The 9779-nt window shown below is 37.2% G+C and overlaps 1 pseudogene; it reads right to left on the bottom strand.

Moving 5' to 3' along the window:
• Positions 1 to 2463: 2463 nt before the first annotated feature.
• Positions 2464 to 9779, bottom strand: part of LOC107674989 (NACHT, LRR and PYD domains-containing protein 3-like) — a 10874-nt pseudogene continuing 3558 nt past the window's right edge.

Here is a 9779-nt window from a genome sequence, read left to right as displayed (position 1 = left end):
CAAGGTTCAAGGACAGTTTTGTAACCTTAAGAGAGGAGGTTAAACAGAATCTTATGGTCAGTGTCAATTTGCTAGAAGCAGGGGGCCAAAGTCAGCAAACATCATCTCCAGATGACAAGCAGCAACCAGCAAAAAAAACTAAATCAGATCTGAAGAGACTGTTAACAAGCATACAGGGGGAAAAAAAAGAGTGAACATGGAGAGGGTTCATCATCCAGAGAAGAAGGTGAGGGTGCAGAAACGGAACTCAAAAATGAGTTCTCAGTATATGAAAAGATGCCTGAAATCAGTGCAGAAGAGGACCCACTCACATGGTGGAGGACACATGAGACAACTTTACCTCACCTTGCCCAGTTTGCTAAGAAGTATCTGTGCATCTCTGCTTCAAGTTCAGCTTCAGAGCGTGTATTTAGTACATCAGGGCTCATTTGCAGTGCAAGAAGGGCACGACTTACAGAGGAGCACATTGACATGCTGGTGTTCCTAGCTCAAAATCTGAAAGTTGCAAAACAACTTTAGGATACAGTAATGGGTGTCAATCTCACTCACCTCTGTAGAGAAAATCTGCATATAATTGCAGTAACGGATTCCATTTAATTATTTTGTTTACTAATTTGTTACTTGATGCATAAGATTGCACTGATTTTGTTTTTGCTTGAAGTTTAAGTATCTTTTGTTGATATTGTGATTGGATTTTATTTTATTTGGAAATACAAAAGATTGCACTTTTTTTTTTACTTGCACTTTATTGGTTTTTGAATGTATGGCAATTTGAGAGGCTTTTGAACAAGTACACTACCTCAAGACATTTTTGTCCATGTAAAATATACCTCATTGTCATGTTCTAGACTTGTTATATTCATCTTTAAATTAAAAAAATATATATTTACCCCCTTAATATTGTGGCAGTTTTTTACTCCGTGGTATCGAAAATGGTATCGAATTTTCAAGGTTTTCAAGGTATCGTATCGAAGTTAGAAATTCCAGTATCGTGACAACACTATCTGATGTAGGGCACTGTTCTTCAGAAGGCGGGGCATAGAAGAGAAACAATAATGTACAGTATGTGGAAAATAATGTGTTTTTTGAAACTTATACCGCATAAACACATTGCATTACACCAAATATAAAAAAATGTCTTACACCTTGTGAAGCTTTTTGATATAATTCTTTAATATTTGTGACAATGTTTTTCATTTGAGCATGCTTGAGTCATACACAGACTTCAACATTCAGCAAGCTAAACACAACAATGGTAACAATTGTATTCGTTTTTATTAATTGTAACAATAACAATTTTATGTGCTCTTTTTGTTGTGCTACTACTGACACAAGACGCAAATAAAATTGGTGGCAAAAAACAACAGTAAAACAAAGCAATTGCATACTTTATTCATGTGCTTTATGTGCTGCTTCATATTTTTGTGGAAAATGTGATGCATCACCATTCAGTCAGATTTAAAATAATAGGAGTAAGATAATAATAATACTTTTATTCAACAAGGTTGCATTAAATTGATTTAAGTGACAGATGTATGTGTGTGTGTGTATATATATATATATATATATATATATATATATATATAAAATAAACAAATCACCTTGCTACATGTACTGTGCTAGGCTAACCGAGACTTGTCATAACACTTGCATATTATTGCTCTTGTTGATATTGATTGCTTCTATTGTCCTCATTTGTAAGTCGCTTTGGATAAAACCGTCTGCTAAATTTAAATGTAAATTTTTGGACATTGGGGTCTTAAACATTTAATCGCATACGTTTTATGTAAGAAAGAAGAAAAAAAGTTTGTGACTGTTTTAAAAAGAGAATATTTGTTCATGATATACTTTGTTGTATTTTCCTGTCAAAATAACACAGTTCCTTTGGAATTCTTCAGCTTTTAAGAACTGCCGGGTTTTCCGGTTGTGGGCGGAATTAATGCGCAAACGCCAATCTCATTGGCTGGCGCTCACCTATTATCGTCCCTGTTTTGATTTCAGCAAATCAGTTCGAGCGAACGCACACAACCTGATTAATATTCATGAATCCAGAAGCTCGTTAATCCTTGGTGCGCTTTATATTTTTCTTATTAGTAGAATTCGTATAATAATAATAATATCTTATCAGTATTGATAGTTTTTTCCAATTTTTTTTACAGGAACACTGAATGACCAAAAAAGCACCACCACCAGTCCTAAGTTGAGTTAAAATGACTAATTTGCATTCATACATGGTTACCAAGTTTTAATTCTAATTACTAAACTACTATTATTAAATACTTGATTTTATTAAATACTTGATTATCATATTATAATGCTTGACTGACTGATATTAAGAGTGTATTTTCAGATATTTAAAAAGCTGTGCCATTTTACAAACATTATATATATTAGTATTTCAGTCTGGCCAGCAAGCTAAACAATTTACTAGCCAATGGCGATTCAATTGCCAAGGTGTCCGTAGAGGGTTGTGATGTCTCACCGCAAGATCATTTATTCTGACACAAAGACAGTGAGGACTCATAAACTCTGAATCCAGCATAGAGGGGTTCAGTGAATGTGGTGTTGAATGTGTGTATGTGTGTGAGTGTGTGTGTGTCAGAGACGCTGAAGTACGACAGAGTACCAGCCGACACGTCCACATACACTCCTACTCTATTAGAGGATGAACAGCTCAGTATGTCAGTTTTCCTGTTCTCATGCCAGGCAGTGTATCTCTTTTCAATGCAGTACAGACTCCAGGATTTATCATTGAATCCAAACCAAAAGTCACTTCCACCTTTTCTTTTGATTCTTTTATATGCCACTGCTATATGGGCCCAGCCGCTCCACTCAACCTCCCAGTAACAGCGTCCAGTCAGACTCTCTTTACACAGAACCTGCTCCTGATGATCAAATCTGTCTGGATGATCAGGATACAGCTGATGCTCTTTGACATAAGTTACCTTCCTGTATCCCTCAGAGAGGATGAGTTGAGTGTGTGCTGTGTTTGGATCCAGTGTGAGATCACAGGTGTCTGAACACAAGAAGAGGTGAAAATTACAAGAAGAGTTTTACACGTGTTAGTATTTGTTTGTGTGTAATAGGGGAACACCTACATTTTCTCAGTCCTTGTGTGATTCTAAAATGTTCTGCATGATCCAAACTAGAAAGAGACATATATAAAACACAGAGTTTGAATGTTTAGACTGGATCCAGAAAGAGCATAGCTCATCATGTAAGCTTTATGTTTGAAACAGCTTCACAGACAGTCTACACAGCAGGCTACATTTCTGTGTTGCAAACATTAAATAATAACGAAAGTATTGTGATAAAAGTTTTCAGTCCGGATATAGAGTCTGATGTTGCAGCAGCTCCGATCAAAATGAGTAATTGACCTTTGGAACTAATGTTATGCTTCAAATAAAGATCGTATGTTACATTATGCAACTAGGTGGCGACCAGTGACTGTTAAGATGTATTTGATGTCTGAATCCTTCATTCAAGAGATTCGTTCAAAAACTCTGGATGAAACAAGTCATTCATTCATTTCAAATTATTACATAAATTAATTTAAATGAATAAATATTTTTAAATAGACTCATTTATAACATCAAATAAAACATTTTGTTAGAAACTCAAGTAAATTAGCCACATATTATGTTGTTTGGTTGTCTAATGTTTTGTTTTCAGAATCGTGGGAGAATCGTGATCTATATTCTAAAAATCATAGCTTAAAAAATACATAATACAGTATATCTGGCATCTAACTAATACTATTAGTACTGTTTCTAATATTAAAATGTAGACTAGGATGTAAAATGTACAATCTTACAGACTTTATGTAGTACATTAACAAGGATTTGGTACAGTTATAATGCATTATAATGCTGCTTCTCAAAACCATTGTGCGAAGTTTTGCAAACCCCACCCCAGTCACCAAATCACAGGGTTTAGAATTACAGTAACCCAGGGCACAGTGCAGTATGAAAAGCCATAAAGCTCGATTAGACTCACAAAAAACAATGCGTGCAAATTGTAAAAATCTCTTTACACTTCGTTATACTAATGTTGAAGGCTCAGCCTAGAGGGGAATATCTCAGAGTGATGGCATGCAAAGTTATACACTGTAAATAAATAGACATAAATAAACAGTGAAATGCATGGCAGCACAGAGTGCCAAATGTTTACCATTAATGGAAATAATGGTTAAAGAATGTTTTTTTTCAAAAACGGTCAATGACTGGCAGAAGCATGTCCCAAACAAAAACTAAAATTAAGGCAAAATATTCAAATTTTTTCTTAAATGTTCTACAAACAAACACTGCTTTTTTACATATATTTTATGGGTTATTATTGTGAAACATAACATAATTTATGTAAAACATAAATCTCTTGTAGTCAACCATTAGCTAGCGACAGCACACGTGTATGAGTGAATGTAACTACTGTATCACTGCATCAGCAATTACACAGTTATTGCCTTTAAATAAAGCAACATGCAGCATAACATCAATATTTTTAGGTCTTCTCCTGGACTGAAGCACGGACTCTACTCTCCAGCACAATGGTGACCCACAAAACAGACACCAAAACCCTTTAAATCCCAACAGAACATGAAACACAAACAGATCTCTCTAGATCTCAGCATCTTCACTTATTACAATCCAGTCTGACATTATTTATTTCATATAAAACTTCTTATTGAGAATTAACAGAGGTTTAGATGTTGATGTTTTATTGAAAATAATCAAGGTTGAAGTCACCGTTGTGGAGATAAGCTTTTGCTTCAGTTGGGCTCTTGACCCTTGACTTTTTAATAATAGTTTTTTTTTCTGGCTGCTGTAACTGTGTGTTTTTAAGGCATGTTTGTAATAACAAAAACTGCTAAAGAAAATCTGATCAGGGGAAGTTTTACTTATTGATGATGGTTCAGTCATCATATAGTGGCCTGATTCACTGACTAATCTATGTGTATATTGTCTGTGTATGCATTTCACATTATTATGTGATCATTACTATTATGTGTCCACACAGATCCTAGTGAATTTTTATCATTGTATTATACAGAGTGTACTGGCCTATGAGATTACTGTGTGGTATGCAAGTTGCACTGGGAAAAATCACAAAGAACTGTGTTGTGTGGTTAAAACTGCACAGCGGAAAATAGGCACTGAGCTCCCGAGCCTGGATACTGTATATGCCAGTCGATTACTCACAAAGGCCAGCAGCATCATTATGGATCACACTCATCCAGGATACAGAATGTTTGTCCCTTCACCCTCTGGGAAGAGGTACAGGGCTTTTAGATCCAGGACAAATAGGTTACAGAACAGTTTTTTTTTGTTGCAAAAACTGTATCTGTCCTGACACCTCCTATTACTACTTTTACTTTTCCATAATAATTATGGACAATTTTAACAGTAATTAAAGATGGTGAAAGAACATGTAATATATGTATTTTAATATTTTATAATATTATTCTAATGTACAATATGCTCTAGAGGTTTTTATGTTACTCAAGATGTATGCTTTCATGTGTTTAATGTTTACTGCTATGAGAACTGCCACTCTAAATATCTTTGTATTCAGACAATGATAAAGTAAGTCTTAAGTCATGATTCTAGAACACTACTGCATAAAATTCTGTCCTGCTTTGATATTTTGAAAGTTTTTAAAATCATTATGTAGAAATGACTTGCACAAGATCATGTAGACTCACAGACATCAAGAACCTGCGTGTGAATCTCAATAATGGTGACAATCAACAAAATATTCAGATAAATAGATCAACTCTGAACATCATAAAACAAGCTACTAAAGTCACAAAAAAACTTTTTGTTGATTGTCACCATTGAGATTCATGTGCTGATTCTTGATGTTTAAAGGGGTCCTATTATGCTCTTTTACAAAGTCTTGATTTTGTTTTGGGGGTGTACTAGAACAGGCTCTCATACTAGGTTGTTCGAAAAACATTATTTTTCACATATTTTACATTATTACAACACCTCTCTCCCCAGTCTGGCATGAACGGCTCGAATAGTTCCTGTATCAAATGAAGGCCCGCCTGGGAAGATTTGCATAACGCCGCCCAAATGTGCATGCAAAGAAAGAAGGCATAACTTTTATTCTCACTGTAGTATTGTTGTTGCCGCCGGCGCCATGTTGTGGAGACGCTGTGTGTTTCGTTGTGAAAGCGAAGAGAGTAACCTACAATGCCGGTGTTTGTTTCTATAAAGTGGGGCAGTTCTAACTTTGCAAGGACAGTCTGGCGCTTCTGACTCACAGACTGTAAGTACATTTTGTTTTATATTTAAAGAATTTGACACTGATGATTCAAACGCGAGTTTTGAGCAGTGTAGAGTAGGCTTGTTATTTGTCGTTTCTCCGATCACAAATGCAGAAATGGTTTTATGTTTACGCAGCGCGATACGCAACGCAACGTGTAAAAAGACAGTATAAGTCATTATAATCAGTAATTTTGTCCCCACTGGATGCAACAAATGCCTTGTTTGTAATGGGTTTTACTGGTTTTGGCTCCGGGACACAGCATCACAGTATGGTGAGGGGCGTAACATTTCCGTCACACGCTTGAGGTATCCGGCCAATCACAACGCACTGGATAGCTGGCCAATCACAGCACACCTCGCTTTTCAGACGGATGAGCTTTGTAAACATCGATGCGTTTCAGAAAGGCGGGGCATAGAGGAGAAACAATAATGTACAGTATGTGGAAAATAATGTGTTTTTTTAACCTTAAACCTCATAAACACATTGCATTACACCAAATACACAAAATAATGTTCTTTTTAGCAACGTCATATGACCCCTTTAAGAAAACAGAAAAATACTGTACAAAAACACAGAAATGTTTTTTGTATAAAAAAATGTGATTTACTGTAATTTGTCATTAATGTGGTAATAGCTAAAATAACAGCAGAGTAGTCAATTTAGAGAGAATTTTACAGAGTTTTGACTACAATTTAAAATAAAAGAAAACAACCTGAAAAAAATCACCGCTATTTTCCGTAAAATTAGGATTTTTTTAATAACCCACCAAATTGGGAAGTGAGTTGATAATGTTTCCTGCCATAGTCAATTTTTACCTGCATTAGGTGGGTTGACCAGATTTATTTTTTTAACCCTGCACTTAACTGAGATTAGCAGTATTAGTGATCTTGAGTAAAACCACCTTACTGCCCCACATACTTGAGTATCTGCAGTTAATAGTCTGGATCCTCCAGTTTGTGTTTGAGCAGCTGGACTCCTGATGGTCCTGGGTGATTGTAGCTCAGATCCAGCTCTCTCAGGTGTGAGGGGTTTGAACTCAGAGCTGAAGACAAATAACCACAGCCTTCCTCTGTCACCATACAGCCAGACAACCTACAGAAACACACACACAGACAGATCATCTACAGACACAGATCAACAGTCAGATCTACAAACATGACCGGCTGTCTATATGATTTCTTATATGTTCTTACACACCTCAGTATCTGCAGCTGACAGTTTAGTCTCTTCAGTCCATTGGAGAGCAGCTTCACTCCTGAATCCTGCAGGTCATTATTACTCAGATCCAGCTCTCTCAGGACAGAGTTTGAGGATTGGAGAACTGATGACAAAATTTCACAGGACTGTCCAGTGAGATTACAGCCAGCAAATCTAAAGGACAAAATATATAATAAAAGATGTTCAGGGCTCTAGACTCATTCTTCCCACTGGTCGCTCTTTTGCGACTAACTTTCTCAGTTGGTCGCACGAGCACATCATTTTGTTGCAATTTCTTTTTTTTTCTACAACATGGGATTAATCAATGCATGCTTATGAACTTTTATCATAGTTTATAGTTATATGGTAACGAACGTGTTCAACATTCAACCCGTTCTTTTTCATCAGTATTATTTGTGATTTTAGTTTTGTGAACAGGAGTTCCTCTATTGCTGTGTTATAATCTGGGCTTTGTGTGCTTCCACTTCCACTTTCAAATTTGCGATCATTGTGTCACGTTTTACAAGAAAAGATAATTGTTTGTTTTGCTTATTTCTATATACCTTTCACTTTTAAGATTAAAACAAAAGATGGATTCATTGTTATTCTTAATTAAAACGCACAACTACAAGAAAACAGTAGGCTGCAATGACAAACTGTCTTACATAAAATGTTTATTAACAAAAACGAATAAGATGAGTCATGGCATAGGCCTACACCACATGCTGTACTATATAGTGACTAATAAATTACAGAATGTTTAGCAAACACTGATGAATAAAAAAAAGCCTCCATAGTCATTCCTCAATATTCACGTCATTTTTGCAGCGCACCTTCACACTCGTACTGACGAGGCAAGTATAAACCAGGCTCTACACCTGAAGCGCTCACGCTGAAAGCACCTCTCTTCATGTGATCAGTGAAATCTGACTCCTGCTACAATGTGCCGCGGCTCTGAAACACGTGCTGTATGGAGCAGTCGCTTTGGAGCAGTGCAGACCATGCACTCGCACAAAATTTAACCACGTCAAATTTGAATTTGTGTTACCCCCTGCGGTCCTTACCACCACACTTCATTCTTGTTCCGAGTGGGTCTCGAACCCAGGTCTCCGGCATGGGAGGCAGGCACACTAACAAGGAGGCTAAAGAATGCAGCCACTAGCATCAGTCGCTAGTGCGCTTCTTGAGATCAGGGGAGTGAGGTTTACCTGCACCTTTACACAGCACCTACCCGCTGGCCTCCGTTACACTTGCACATTCTCAAAACAACTGTCGCAATTTGAGAGCCCTGTACTTGAAATGTTACTCAGGAAAGTACAGAAATAAAACATTCAAATACTATATTATTATTTTGTCTAATAACATATATTGTTTGTTTATTTCTTAACGCCAATCCAGCATCTACGGTTATATTCATGGTAAGAAACAGTTAATCCATACACAAGTCGATCCATACACAAGTCTTGTCTTTACACACATGTCCGGGGACAATTTAGAATGTTCAATTAACCTAACCTGCATGTCTTTGGGCTGTGGGAGGAAACCAGAACACCCAGCGTAAACCCACACCGACACAGGGAGAACATGCAAACTCTACACAGAAAGGCATCCTGTCCTTGCCGGGGCTTGAACCGGGGACCTTCTTGCTGTGAGACAACAGTACCACCCGTCTAATAATATATATAGTAATTATACAGTACTGTACAAAATATACAGTAACTCCAGCATCACTGTGCCTTATAATACTCACAGAGCTATTCTGCAGTTGATCACAGCTGGTATCAGTCTTCTCCCCTCATCTGATGTGTTGTATTTCTTGAGGTCCAGCTCATCCAGCGGCTCCTCTGACATCTGAAGCATGTAGGCGATTGTTGAGCAGTGAGCAGGAGAGAGTTTCTTCTCTGAGTGTTTGTCTGATTTCACAAACTCCTGAATCTCTCTGGACAGAGTCTGATCTTTCACTTCCAGCAGACAGAGGAACAGATTGATGGATCTTTCAGTGGAGAGTCCATGTCCATCTTTGATCTTCTCTTTAATGTACTGTGTGGTTCTCCTGATGCTCTCTGAGCTGTTCTCTGTGTGTGTCAGTAGATCCTGTAAGAGTCTCTGATTGGACTCCAGTGAGACGCCCAGCAGGAACCGCAGGAACAGATCCAGCTGACCATTCTCACTCTCAAGGGCTTCATCCACTGCTATTTTAAGCACATTTCTTACAGAAACAAAATTCTTCAGTCCCTTCACAATTTTATTTACATGGTAGTAAAACACATAGAAAGCAGCGAGAAACTCCTGAACGCTCAGATGAATGAAGC

Source organism: Sinocyclocheilus anshuiensis, unplaced genomic scaffold (assembly GCF_001515605.1).
Source record: "Sinocyclocheilus anshuiensis isolate Anshui unplaced genomic scaffold, SAMN03320099.WGS_v1.1 scaffold1484, whole genome shotgun sequence".
Classification (NCBI taxonomy): Eukaryota; Metazoa; Chordata; class Actinopteri; order Cypriniformes; family Cyprinidae; genus Sinocyclocheilus; species Sinocyclocheilus anshuiensis.
Note: the sequence above shows the minus strand (reverse complement) of the source record. Positions and strands in the feature narration are given on the sequence as shown.